At 38.6% G+C, this 14,795-nt stretch overlaps 1 long non-coding RNA gene across 1 annotated transcript; it reads left to right on the top strand.

The window, feature by feature from the left end:
* Positions 1-5,637: 5,637 nt before the first annotated feature.
* Positions 5,638-12,355, top strand: LOC128468192 (uncharacterized). Its single transcript, XR_008345820.1, has 2 exons — positions 5,638-5,890; positions 11,046-12,355. It is a non-coding gene; the product is annotated as an uncharacterized LOC128468192 (long non-coding RNA).
* Positions 12,356-14,795: the final 2,440 nt, after the last annotated feature.

Below are 14,795 nucleotides of genomic sequence, written 5' to 3'. Positions count from 1 at the left end.
TTTCTTTGACTTTATGGATAACATGGCTCCTGAGTATAGTATAATCCACCAAAACTTTACATTGTAGTCTTAAAATGGAACAAAATCATTCAGTTTAAGGTAATTTTATCGGAGGTAGTAGATGTTTTCTACACTGTGTGCTTTAGAATGTGATCACAGATGAAAGAACTCTTAGTTCTTGTGAGCCAAGCTTACGAGGATCTTTGTATATTGTTTCCAGTGCTAATTAAGAGAAGTAAGTGTGAAAAATAACATAAAATAAATGATTCTCATCACAGAAAATAGATAAAATCATGAAGGACTTTGATGTTGACAGGAAGCTGTCAACTCACTTTGTCGCCTTCTTAATACTTGCAAGTTTTTTAATAATCTGCCATAATATTTTTTGAATTTCTGATGATAAGATAAGTATGACCAAGACAAAACCATGGTTGGGCTTGCCAAGCTGGACTCACTGAGCCAAAATCATATAGAAGAGGAGGAGACGTTTGTGTTGGATCAGGTCCCCATTCAAGTTCCACCACGCTTGATGAGCCAGACTCAATATACAACAGCCTAGTGTTTAGTGTTTAGTATAAGTGGGTCCACAACCACCAGAACCAGAATTTGGATCAGAATAATTATCAAGAGCGCAGAGTTTGAGCCAGTTGTGCTTTGGCTCACATCCTTCCACTGTTAATGTGGTGGGTCAAACCATTCTTGCCCTATTATATGAGACGTAAAAGTCTTGAAAAATTATTCTTATAGGTATATTCACGAGACAATTCATTTCATCAAATTCATTTTATACGTGGCAAAGGTACATACCAGGATTTGGGCAAAAAGGAGAACTTGTTTCCAAAAGTCGCTTAAAGAGACATTCCAAAATGGAGCAGAAGGTTTTTTTGAAGGCCACTTTTAGGATTCTACCCGGATTATGTTTGCCTTTACAAAAGGGGAATTGGCTCTAGCATTGTTTTAGCTTATGAGCCGCTAAAACTAGAGTTTGTCTCCAACCGTGGAGGGGGAAGCATGGATCTAAACCATGTAATGGGACAGCAAGATGGCGGCTCTTCTATAATATTTCATATTTAGGTATCTATCACGCTCCCTGTCAACGTTTCCCTACCTTCTCCGTGTCTCTGCTTCTCCAAGACCTTCTTAGCTATCCTCGTTACCCCGTTTCTTCTGTCTTTCTTTCCTCGCTCCTGTTTGCTGGTTTGCATGTCTGGTTCTCCAGAACGTTCTCCCAACTTGGTGTCGTAGCTCCGCAACAGGGCGGTAACGGAGAACAAGAAGCAGAGCTAAGGAGAAGGAGACGGAGAAGTGGACATACAGAGAAGGTATGAATCGGTCTCCGACTGGGAAGGGACCTCCGAATTTCGGCCGAGCAGCGGGGAACGATATTCATTGGTCCTTGTCCACACATAAGGGTACACTTTGGATTGGAGATACAATGGAACATATTTATTTACCTTTAAAATCCAACCAAAATCTCTTTCTAATAATTATTACTCTTTTTTTTAGCCTTAAACTGTTGCGTTTTATTAAATCGAACAGCGAATTTCTCTCCGATCTTACAGCTGAACAATGTTAATTTGCGACGCGGTTTAATTAACTGGTCAAATGTTCTGTTCCAGCATCTGTTCACATATCAAGATGTTACAAATGAGATCCTGAAAGGCAGAGATACGAATTTCTGCTCCACTCAGGTTATCTGTCTTGGAAGGACATGAATTAAAGTCGTTTCTTGCTCCCTTAATTTAAAAACTGTCAAAAAAGGCAAACATTACTTTATCACATTCGCCAATCAATTCGCGTCTCTTGCAAGGAATAGCAAGTTTACCATAATAAAAGAAACACGGGTTTCGAGTACGATAGCCGGACAAATCCAAAATAAATCTCTCGACGAAATGATTAACAAGTCCGGACTCGGAAACTCTTGGACGTCTTGAGAACATTGATTCAAGAAAGCCATCCAACTCCAATAGACAAGCCAAAAAAAGAGAGACCATGTCAACCAGTTTCCATCCTAGTTGAATGTATTGTAATTACGGTACCCAATCTAATGATTGTGCGTGTGAATGAAGAGGAAGAGAAGGGTTGATAAACCTCTATGACATCTTGATGAAGCCCACCTTATTTAGGGTGGTCGTGAGGTCACGTCCGCATTGACGCAAGGGGATTGTAATGTGCGTTGGGGGGATTTGGAAGAGGAACTATCTATTGGAGCGGCCAAAAAATGGTGTTCTAGGCAAGTGACTTATCTGCCCCTATGGGAAATCCAGGTTGCTAATTCGGCAATTACACTGAGTTCTTCCTCCTTTTACAATATGTATTGTGGAGAAGAAGGCATCGTTGGATCCTTTAGAAGGTCTTGCCACCATGATGGCAGAGGTGCCAGTGGGGCAAAATGGGGCCACTAAAGCTAGCACCTATCCTAGACCTTGCTACTTTTGCTTTATGGTAGAAGACCCTGGTGCTAAGCCCCATTCTTTAACCCAACTCCTGTCACCATATTCGCCAGGGAGATACCTCAATGTTCCCAACTTATCCACTTTGTCATCTCACGAATTTCTTTCTGTTTTCTCTCCTTCCTTGGTCTCTCTCTGTATGACCTCGTTTCTAAAAACCTCTGGTATCTCTATGTGTCATACTTGCTTCTCCTCCACCTTCCCTTCTATTTCACTTCCACCATAGACAAGCTAGTTTCATTCCTTCACTTTGTCTCCGTCGCGAGACATTGCTCCACCATTCGCTCTTCTCTTGCCTAAACGTTCATTCTTCTATAATATCCCACCTTCATTCTTATCTCTGCGCGTCTCCCATTCATTCACCCATTTATACCCCACAAGTCAATCTCAGCTCCCTTGTTGTTATTGGATTTCAATATCCTTCGATCACAGGCTCTATGTGCCCGGACAAAGTAATTGTCCCCGTATCATGTCAACATAGCTTTGATTACTGTCCCCAAAGATTACCTACTTAATCCCTTTCGACTGTGAAAGCATCTAACAATGGTGGATACGGATAAACCTATCCTTAGAGGAGTCCTCATTTAACTTGACTTACAGCTCTTCACACTTACAACACGTCATACAAAGTCAGATTAGCCTTATCACACTGCCTTGTCGTAATTAATAGAAGGTATCGGTCTTAATCGCCTAGAGGGACCCTGTTGAAGTAAAGCTAAGAGAAAACTTAGTGGCAAACACGGAAGGGGTTAATGCATTGTCTAGGTGAATCAGGACTTTTAAAATAACGTTTTTTTCCCCCCTCTCCTTCCCTTTTGACATTTCCATTAAGTCTCGACAGCAGACAGCGTACTCACCCCATGCTGGTCCTGTAACCTTCTGTCTTCATCGACGGTAAATCGCTAAGCCTCGTTATAAGTTCGGAAAACAATATTTAATTAAATAATTAAAGAGGTTTTCTTTTCCCAGGAAACAAAAAACGAATTTCACAATTTTTAGCAGACGTGACAAGAGTCCTGCTTTAGCTTGGCCAGTCCCTCTTTCCTCCCCTCTTTTCTAGGCGCTCAGAATCTTTGCTGGTTTTGAGGGTATTACTGGGTTCTATTTGCCAAAATAGAGCCACATCTGCAGGATTTTTTATTTATTTTTTACAAAAGAATAAAATAAAAAAAAAATATATACAATATTATAATAATATACCAAAAAAATACAGTATTACGAAAATATATAAAAAAATAATAAAAATAATAATAATAAAAAAAAATATATATATATATACAATATTAGGATAATATACCAACAAAATATATAAAAAAAATATATTCAATTTTACCTCTAATATGTTAATTCTGTAGGTGTAAATTTAATTAAAAAAATTCTAGACCCGTCATTACCATTTGTACGAGGTTTTTGTTTGATTAAAAAAATCCCCTTAAGAAGCGGTAAAGAGGCAAATTAACTCATTAAAAATAAAGTGATTAGCAATTCCTACTGCTTCTAATTGTAACGCGGGGCAAAAAGTTCACCATTACGGAGCGTTGAGACGCGACGATAAAGAATGAAACGTAACAATTATTCGTCTGATTAATTAATCTGTTTGATTTCTCACAACAGTAGATCTGACATTCTTTACCACCTCCTCTGATACGGATTAAAATAAAATAATAATAATAATAATAATAAAAGAAGAGTTTATTAAATAATAATTGAGGTTTCCCACTGATGAGGTTTATTCGGCTACACGCTGGAATGGAACAACTGTTCGGCAGGAAAGATTTTAAATGGGGATTGTTTGCTTTTCATGCTATGGAATTAATTTGAGATTTTGTTATTTGCAATTATCAAATTGGAATAGAATTTCATAAACATTAAATTATGAGCCATTATCTCTTCAGGTCGTATCCGAGGCTGCATACCTCCCATGAGTCCCACTTTCCTATTCTGATGCCCCTCTTTCCTCCCCTGATGCCCCCCTTTTCTAGGCGCGCAGAATGTTTGCTGGGTATGAGGGGATCGCAGGGTTCTACAGCACTAAAAGCCCCGATAATGTGTATAGAAATCCTCTGGGTGGCAAGAGTGGGGTCCTAACTAGCCCCACTCCCTTCCCATTTCCCCTTTAAATGGGGGTGTCTCCTGCGACATGAGCAGGAACGCCCACCAACGTCACCGAGAATGGCCACCAATGTCACCGGGAACGCCCACCAACGTCACCGGGATAAAGATTCATGTTTCTTACACTGGAAATGCCATTGTAGAGTTGGGCCTCTGAAGTCTCTTTGGTGGTGATGGCCGCCTTCTATGGGGTTTCCTACAAGATCTGGCCCTCACTTAGACTTCGGCCTGGGAAGGAAGCAAAAGCCTGCTGATCTCTATGTGGGTAGTATAGCTTCAAATCAGGAAGATTGGGGATCTGGATTCCACTGTGGCCTACTACTTTTTGGAGCACCTGTCACCTATCTTCATAAGACGAGGGGAAAGCAGTAGATCCCTGTAAAAGATTCTAATACATTTTCTAACCTCAATTAAGAAATGGACCATATATAATTATTAGTATAGGCAATAGTCAAAGATATGTAATCATTGTTCATAAATAAATGATAATTAAGATATATTAAAAGGTTTCAATTATAAGCTTCAAGGTTTCCTTGACCTTAAATATAGAATGAAGGATTTGCTGAACATGCAGTCTATAGATAGGATAGTAGCTTGCTAATGCATGGTATAGTTGTAACTCTAAAAGGGCATTACAATATACGTACAGCGACCACCTAAAATAGGGTTTGGGCGTGTAAGACCTAAGTGAACATGTTTGAACACCTAATTAGGTGAAGACCAATAGACTGACATCATTTTCAAATGGTATATAAGCTTAGTGTACGAGAGGCATGGGAGGAGAGGTAGAGGAGAGATGTACTTGCCATCCACAGACTCTTCTTGTCCCAACACTCCCTCCCTCCATCCTCAGGAATGCATAGGACAGATGCCATCAACTAAATTCCTTTCCAAGGTTTTGTAAGACTTGTTTCGTATTATTTTTGTTATCTTCTTTTTATATTCTTCTTTTATTTTTGTTCGTATTAAATGTTTTACCTTTGTTTGCATCTAAGTGACTCTGCCTATTTTTGACGCACATACATTTATATGTGATCCAGTTATTTGAAGTTTGTATTGGCCTATATATATTTTCTTACATATCTGGCGTGCCAGCCCTGCGTATTTTTTCCTGACCTTTGCCCTCCAGCTTGCTCAGGGGGAAGGGCAGATATATCTGTACACTTTTTGCAAACTGTCGGGAGAGAATTAAGAAAGAACCTTTGAGGATACAGACTTTCAGATTTTATTGGAACCAAAAGTGCTAAAAGACGCTATTGACGGCAGACGCAAGAAAGCCATACAGCGTGATACAACACCCACTCAAGGAGAGTTCACTAAACAGGGTAAGTCATGGATTTTATAAAAACATATGCTAACAAAAGTAAAATAACTTTTCAATTTGATAATTGTCCTACTAATGCACAGTTATGGGCTAGTATGTACAAACAATGTGAGCTAGAGAATATGAAGATAGATAAGAAATTGTTATGTATTGATAAACTTAAGAAGAAACTGCAAAATGTCCTAAGCATGTTTAAAACGTTTAATGACTTGATTGTGGAGGATTTACAACCTAGACAAAGTATTTGCATGATTAACAAAGTCGTACCAGAATCTAACCCTGATGACAGTACTGACGACTTTAACAGCTGTCCCGACTGTTTTGTTTTAGCTCAGCAATTAGAGAACTTGGAGAGGGCTAGGGACAGACAAGCTCAGTTACTGTCTAAACTATGTTTAGAAAATAAGAAGGTGTCAGTTATCACAAGACAAGAAGGTAAGAAGGGCGTATCTTTTGTCCCTGAAATAGCTGGTACCTCAACAATAGATTCTGATGAGGAACTTGACGTAGGAGGAGTTGAGAGACAAAAGCTCAGAGACAGTGCAACAAAATTGACTTTAAAAATTAATGATCAATTAATGAAAATTGCCAAAGATATTCCTAAATATGACGATAAGATGGATGCATTCCATAATATTGATGTTTTTGAAACAAATACAGACAAATTCCAATTAAGTAATAAACAAAGAAACGTAATTTTTAAGCTATGGATACCTTCACATATGTCCAAAAGGTTACAGGACACACCTACAGAGGATGCATTAGGTCAATTAGTGCATGCAAATGACATGGATAGATTGAAACAATTAATTCTGTTTACAACTGGTGACTCATCTCCATCTCTTGACTTAATCGAATCTCTAAAAGTAAATCTTCAAGATGATCCCTTTGCATTTTTGTTGAAATTTGAGAAAGCCTATAGAATGGTAATGGGAGTTGATGATGGAGATGAACCACAGGCAATGATTATAGCATTTGTAAGGAAATTTAAATATCTAGATCCTGTATCAGTTCAGCTTGCCTCTGAAAAACCTAGTTTGCAAGAAGCAGCCATATTCATTGATCGTATTAGAAGAGCAATGAAAATGTCAACTGTAAAGGTAAAAGTATCTACAGTACAGGAACTAATTGACAAACGGCGAGAATTAACTCAGAATGACTGTCACAAGCCACAAACTAATCCTACTAATTTTGAACGATTTGATAATACTAACCGAAAGATATTCAGGCCAAATGTTAGTTGTTATCATTGTGGTCAAAGAGGACATTTGAAGTGGCAGTGTAAACAATTTCTTCAAAATAGAAAATTTGTCCCTAGAACACAAAATTTTGGGAAAGAAAATGGGCTGATGCCAACAGCCCCACCTACTGGTGAACAATTTAAGTCAACGTCCCCATACACTCCACTAATTAGACAGGTGCAAGAGCTCACAACAAATAGTACTGCTACTAATGTAACAGGAAAGAATGTCAGGGGGGGTCTGACACCCTCTCAGTGACTAAATAAGAATCAATCACTCTGTAAGTTGACCTATGTAGCTCCAGTGTCAACTGACAACTGCGGCAGACCATATGTCAAGGGAAAATTACAGGGAAAAGAGATTACATTCCTAATTGATACAGGAGCTCAATTAAGTGTGACTAATCAAGCTTTACCTATAACATCTAACTCACCTGTTTGCACGATTGTAGGTTTTAGTGGTAAAGGTAATACTTCAGCAACTTTGGTTACTGGTGTTTTGTTTGAGATTCCTGGCTATTTGTGTACTGAAATTGATATCTGGCATTGTCCTAGCTCAGAAAATATCTTAGGGGCTGATGTAATGAGAGAACGAGGTTGGGTCATTGACTTAGGGAATCAAGTGATTTGGAGAAGTAATAACCTTAAAGGGCCTGTAGTAATTGATCCAAGTGACTACAGTGTAGTGGCCGTCATCAATTTAATTGAGGAGGTATCCCCAAATCATGTTTGGCCACAAATGGATTGTAATGACTTGACTCTTGTAGAAATTGTGCAGAAACATCCCTCGTTATGGGCTCAATCTAAGAATGAGGTAGGGACAATGAAAGATGTTGTTGTTAAAGTGGAAGGAACAGATCCCATAGCTCAGAAACAGTACCGATTGCCTCCAGATTCAATTGAGCCTTTGTCCAAAATTATTGAAGAACTACTTCAACAAGGCGTCATACGCAAATCAAATTCGGTGACAAACTATCCGTTATGGGCAGTTAAGAAACCAGATAATTCTTATAGAATGCTTCTAGATCTGCGTATGTTTAATAAATGTACACCAAATGTGGCGCCAATTGTAGCAGATACCCCCGACATCATGTCTCGATTGAATGCTAAGGCAAAGTTTTTCTCGGTACTGGATATCAGTAATGGTTTTTTCAGTATTCAGATAGAGAGGAGTTGTCAATACAAATTTGCTTTTACTTTTCTGAATGAGCAATATGTATTTTGCAGATTACCACAAGGGGCGCACATGTCACCTAGTCTGTTTCATCAGGCATTGGCAAAAGTGTTATCAAAATTCTCAAGGCAAGATTGTATTCTACAGTATGTTGATGATATCTTGTTGGCAACAGAGAGTAGAGAGGAACACCTCACCTTGCTAGCAGAATTGTTTAATCTGTTGTACGAGTCAGGATTGAAATTAAATCCAAGGAAGGTCCAATTACTGAAACAAGAGGTTCAGTACTTGGGAGTTTTGATAAGTCCAGGCCAGAGACGTCCTTTGCATGAAAGAGTAGCAACAGTAGCAGCTTTGCCTGTACCTACAACTTTCAAAGCTTTAAGACAATTCCTGGGACTTGTAAATTTTTCTAGAGACTTCATAGAGGGCTTTGCTGAAAAAGCTAAACCCTTATATGACTTACTAAAAAGTACTGATGATGACAATTTGTTTGGTCCATGGGGAGATGAGCAGCAGAAAGCGTTTGAACAACTTAAACTTGATTTACAGAGAGCACCAGCTTTGACAACTGTGTATCCATCTAAGCCTTTTGCTTTACAAGTTCATACCTCGGAGACGGCTGTCTCGGCGGTTTTACTGCAGCTACAGGGAAAGGAATGGAGAATAGTTGGCTATTTTTCCAAACTCCTTTCACCTGTGGAAAAAGGGTTTGAAACGTGTGCAAGACATCTGGTGGGTGTACACTTTGCAGTCAAGGCGACTGAATATATTGTTGGGTTTAACAAACTAATTTTGCAGACTCCTCACTCCACCTTGAAATTGCTTCTTGAAAAAATTATCCCAGGAGTGTCACATCAAAGATTTGCACATTGGTTGTTGTCTTTATCTCCAAAACAGATTGAAGTGGATCATAAAGCTAAATATGTGCTCCCTCAACTAATGCAATATGAGGGTGAATCACATGAGTGTGTTGAGACATTTCAGGGGGATTTTCCATCTCTTTTTAGAAAAGAAGTAGAGGAAACTGATGAACCAGTATTTGTAGATGGTTCTAGATTTTGTTTGAAAGGACAATATTATACCGGATATGCCATTTGGTTTCCAAAGAAAGGCCGAGCTATTCAGCATAGACTACCAGGACATTTTTCTGCACAGAGAGCAGAAATCGAAGCTGTTAAAACAGTATTGGAAATTAATGAGAAAGAAAATAATGATCCTTTGGTAATCTATAGCGATAGTTCATATGTCGTACGTTCACTAACAGACTACTTACCTGTGTGGAAAAAACGAGGTTTTGTGGATTCATCTAACAAAATCTTAAGTCATGTTGATACATTGCAGACTATCTTTGAGCTTGCTTCTAAAAATCCTAACCGATATGCTATTGTCAAAGTACCTGGCCATAGCAGAGGAACTAGTGATTTAGCTTTGGGAAATGAGAAAGCAGATTCTCTAGCCAAGGAAGCAGCTTTGATAGGAGAGATAGTGATGGAACTAGAACCGTTGGAAGTACTACCAGTAAAGAGTAAGGAAGCAAATTTACCTTCATTTAGTGATGAACAGATGAAAGATCCGTTCATTGTGGAATGTAAGAATAAAATAACACCTCCTTTTGTTTGTGAAAATGGAGTGATTTGTTATGAAATGCAAGGTAATTTACTTCCAGTTGTGCCTAAACACTTGCAGACGGAATTCACCCGCTATAATCATGAAAGTTTAGGTCATGTGGGTCAGCAAAAGTTGCTGGAAATTCTCAAAGAGAAGTTTTATTGGGACAAAATGGAGGACTCTGTACAAAATGTTGTTCAGTCATGTCTCATTTGTGCTCAAGTAAACCCCAGGCCTAAAGGACAAAAGCCTCCACTTCTAAGAATTGCACCTGCAGACGGTCCGTGGTCTACATTGCAGATTGACTACGTAGGTCCCCTACCTTCAGGTAAACAAGGTCTCAGGTACGCATTGGTTGTGGTAGATGTATTTTCTAAGTGGGTAGAACTGTTGCCTGTCAGGAAAGATGATGCTTTGTCTACGGCAAAAGCATTGGTGAATCATGTTTTTTGTACTTGGGGAATCCCAAGGATGATTTCATCTGACAGGGGGAGCCATTTTACTGGCAAAGTCATGCAGGCTGTTTGCGCAATCCTGGGGGTACGTCAACAATTCCATGTTCCATACCATCCTCAGTCCGCAGGTATTGTAGAAAGAATGAACAGGACGATTAAGTCTAGAATTGCAAAAATGTTACTCGATAAAGGAAATACTTGGGTTGATGCAGTACCTCTGGTATTGATGAGTATTAGGGGAACGAGCTCCTCAACTACCCAGTATACACCTTTTGAATTAATGACAGGAAGGAAAATGCCATTGATCTTTCCTCGTGAACCGTTTTTGTCTACTCCACAGAAAGATGCCATTGCAAGAACTAAGTGGTTACAGATACTACAGGAGAATTTAAAAACAATTCTTCCTCACGCAGCGTCTAGAATGCAGCGTATGGTACCGCCTCACTCTTCTAAATTTGTGAGAGGAGCATCAGTAATGATTAAGACTTTTAGGAAGGCGGGACCTTGGGAAAGTAATTGGGAAGGACCGTTTGAAATAATCGATACGATGGGTCAAGTTATGATCCTTGTTCAAAGAACAGAAAAGACTGTGAAAAATACCCGTAGGCAGCAGAAGCTGTGGGTACATGTTGACCAGTGTAAATTGTATGTTTCTAACTAAATTCTGTTCTTGCAGGAACAAAGTTCTGCAAGAAAATGGAGGAACAAAACTGTTTACTATTGGACAGAGAACCTCCAAAGAAACAGCAATACAAGAAGCGTGACATCAAGATAGCGTGCTACATATTACTTCCATGGTTGTTGGTGCTGAGTTTTTTGATAGCTGTATTGTTTGATCTGTACCAGAAGCCAATTGGAATTGATGATCCGACAAAGGATTTACCACAGGAGACATTGTTATCACATAAAATAAGAGAAGTTCAGGTGGATCAACTCCTGATATCAGACATTGATACATCAAGAGACATTGTTGGACGAATTAGATTAATTATGGTTAAGATATACAGATTTTGTATTTGATGGGGAAAATCTGGAACAATTAGATGTTTCAGCTTGTCTTCATTTTGTTTCCAAAGTAATATGTCTTCCAGGGCAAGAAAAAGTTGTCTATCATTCTTGTTTTCACAATCATTCATCATGTGAGGCTAGGATTGAAAGTGTTACATCTATGCATGAATTAATGACTCAAGTAAAGATAGGAAAAGTTTGTTTTCAGGTAATGAAGGAAGAGTCATTGGTCAGAGCATTCTTTTCAAATTGTATGCATAATGAAACTCTTCACAGAGGATTATATTGCATAGAAGGAGAATTGAAAAAGTTGGAGATAGATGGGAAAAAGTTTAATGTCTCCACTATGGGCATAGAGCGTTTAAAAACACTACCTCAGCAATTTAATCTCACACAGATAGACCATTTTCCTTGGAAAACATGGACTGAAGAAATAAAGAAAGATAAGGGATTATTGGCCATATTAAAACAACAATTGAAAGATGCCGAAATTGTTTTCCAACATAAACAAGGTGAATTAGAACAAATTCAACATCAATGGAATGATATGTCTGGAGTTAGTTGGTGGTCAAATTTTAAAAAATCAGTAAATATGTGGTCACAATCTTCAGTAAAATCCGCAGCTGGGAATATATTGTTGAATCCAATTGTTATTATAGCTATACTTGTTTTATTATGTATTATTTATCAAAGTTTTCTTATGTGTAGAATAAGTAAGATATATAAACATGTTAAGTATGAAGTAGATAAGGGAGATGGAATATTAAGGGAATTGATAAAAAGGGCACAATCCTCTCATTCCATAACAAATGTAGAGAAAAGGGTGTCTCATGCTAATGATTATCATATGGTCCCAGGTAAAGTGTGATGTGATTGTAGTATAAATGTGATACGAATGTGATACGAATGGTGAGTAAATGTGTATATTTGAAAAGATATGATAAGGATATTATCCTATCATCAGGGGGAATTGTAAAAGATTCTAATACATTTTCTAACCTCAATTAAGAAATGGACCATATATAATTATTAGTATAGGCAATAGTCAAAGATATGTAATCATTGTTCATAAATAAATGATAATTAAGATATATTAAAAGGTTTCAATTATAAGCTTCAAGGTTTCCTTGACCTTAAATATAGAATGAAGGATTTGCTGAACATGCAGTCTATAGATAGGATAGTAGCTTGCTAATGCATGGTATAGTTGTAACTCTAAAAGGGCATTACAATATACGTACAGCGACCACCTAAAATAGGGTTTGGGCGTGTAAGACCTAAGTGAACATGTTTGAACACCTAATTAGGTGAAGACCAATAGACTGACATCATTTTCAAATGATATATAAGCTTGGTGTAAGAGAGGCATGGAGGTGAGGTAGAGGAGAGATGTACTTGCCATCCACAGACTCTTCTTGTCCCAACACTCCCTCCCTCCATCCTCAGGAATGCATAGGACAGATGCCATCAACTAAATTCCTTTCCAAGGTTTTGTAAGACTTGTTTCGTATTATTTTTGTTATCTTCTTTTTATATTCTTCTTTTATTTTTGTTCGTATTAAATGTTTTACCTTTGTTTGCATCTAAGTGACTCTGCCTATTTTTGACGCACATACATTTATATGTGATCCAGTTATTTGAAGTTTGTATTGGCCTATATATATTTTCTTACAATCCCTCAGGGTTCTAGACCAAAAAGAAAGTGTCAACAGGTTATAACTTCATATAACAAGTCCCCCGCCATAACCTCTAAAGCAAAAGTGCCCCTCTTTGACCATTTACCATGTTGGGTGGTACAAGACTCCAGAAGTAAAGGTTAAAATGTAAGATGGACACCTCAATACACTTTGAGGGTTCTACGAGGAACTGTCATGTTCATCCCTAGTACCAGCAGCTCCAATAGGGGACAGATAACTTGATGGGAGGAATAATCCTACAGATCCTGAGAACAGGAAGTTAAGATGGCCGCTCCCTGGGTTTCTAATACTTATATATTTGCTTATTTTAATCTATAAACTCTACCAATTATGGACACCTGAGATCAAGGAGGATATGTGTTCGACATTTTGGTTTAGAAACAGTTAAACCCAAACGTTTTTATTGACGTGGTGGGAACGTAAGATGGGAAGCATCCTGAGATGATTCAAGTTGTCTTGTCGAGTCTCTTAAGAGATGCCTTTAAATATTTATGGTTGCGAGGCTCTGGAAATAAATGACTCAGAGTAGTAGATACGGCCCGGAATCCCGGAATCATTGTCTTGCTCTCATTACTTAGGCTTTCTCAACAGGAGTGGAAATGTTGGAAGCAGAGCATGCTGGGAGAGGTTCTCGAAAGCCGTCTCCAAGCAGGAGGTCATTCGGCGTCACGTGCTCCTCACGAATGAATTTCCTCTGTTTCGCCATGAGATGTATTTTGAATTTAGTCAATTTAAAGGTTAAAGAGCTACGAGAATTAAAGCGAAAAGAGATTTATAACACAAAATTTCAATTTAATTAGAGAAATGTCAATTTAAATTAATTTATTAAAAAAAAAAATTGTATCAATCCGTGTAAAATGTTGACAAATAATAATCATAGATTTGCATTTTTTCCACATTCAATCGTCTGTTCAAATAAAATTAATAAAAAAAATAATTACAAAAATATAAAAAAATGCAAAATTAAATTGTTTTTTTTCCCCAAAAAATACAAAATTAAATGACACATTTTTAAAATGCCCTACTACCTGGTACTAGGTTCTCGGAGCCTGCTACTTGGTACTGGGCCCTTGTGGCCTGCTATCTGTGTCTGGGACCCTGAGGCCCAGTGAGTTGTGTCTTAGTTTTGGGGCCCACTGGCCTCGTTCTGGACTTTGGAACCTGGTGGTCCCATTATGAGCTTTAGGACCTGGTGGCCCCATTGTGAGCTTTAGGACCTGGTGGCCCCATTGTGAGCTTTAGGACCTGGTGGCCCCATTGTGAGCTTTAGGACCTGGTGGCCCCATTGTGAGCTTTAGTACCTGGTGGCCCCATTATGAGCTTTAGGACCTGGTGGCCCCATTGTGAGCTTTAGGACCTGGTGGCCCCATTGTGAGCTTTAGGACCTGGTGGCCCCATTGTGAGCTTTAGGATCTGGTGGCCCCATTATGAGCTTTAGGACCTGGTGGCCCCATGGTGAGCTTTAGGACCTGGTGGCCCCATTGCAATCATGAGGTGCGCAGTGGGAGGAGGTTTGTTTGTGGCCCTTAGGCTTGTATGTGGCCCTAAGATTTCTGATGGTGGTGCATGAATGAAACTAACCTTTAGGCAAGAGAAAAAAGAGATACATTTTTGAGGTTTTGTGCCAAAATGATCACGTGACAATAAGGAAGGACAATGATAGGCTGGAAAGTTTTGTAACTATTGTAGGAGGGTATTAAAAATGTATTTATATATGTGTA

Source organism: Spea bombifrons, chromosome 11, assembly GCF_027358695.1.
Source record: "Spea bombifrons isolate aSpeBom1 chromosome 11, aSpeBom1.2.pri, whole genome shotgun sequence".
NCBI lineage: Eukaryota > Metazoa > Chordata > Amphibia > Anura > Pelobatidae > Spea > Spea bombifrons.
Note: the sequence above shows the minus strand (reverse complement) of the source record. Positions and strands in the feature narration are given on the sequence as shown.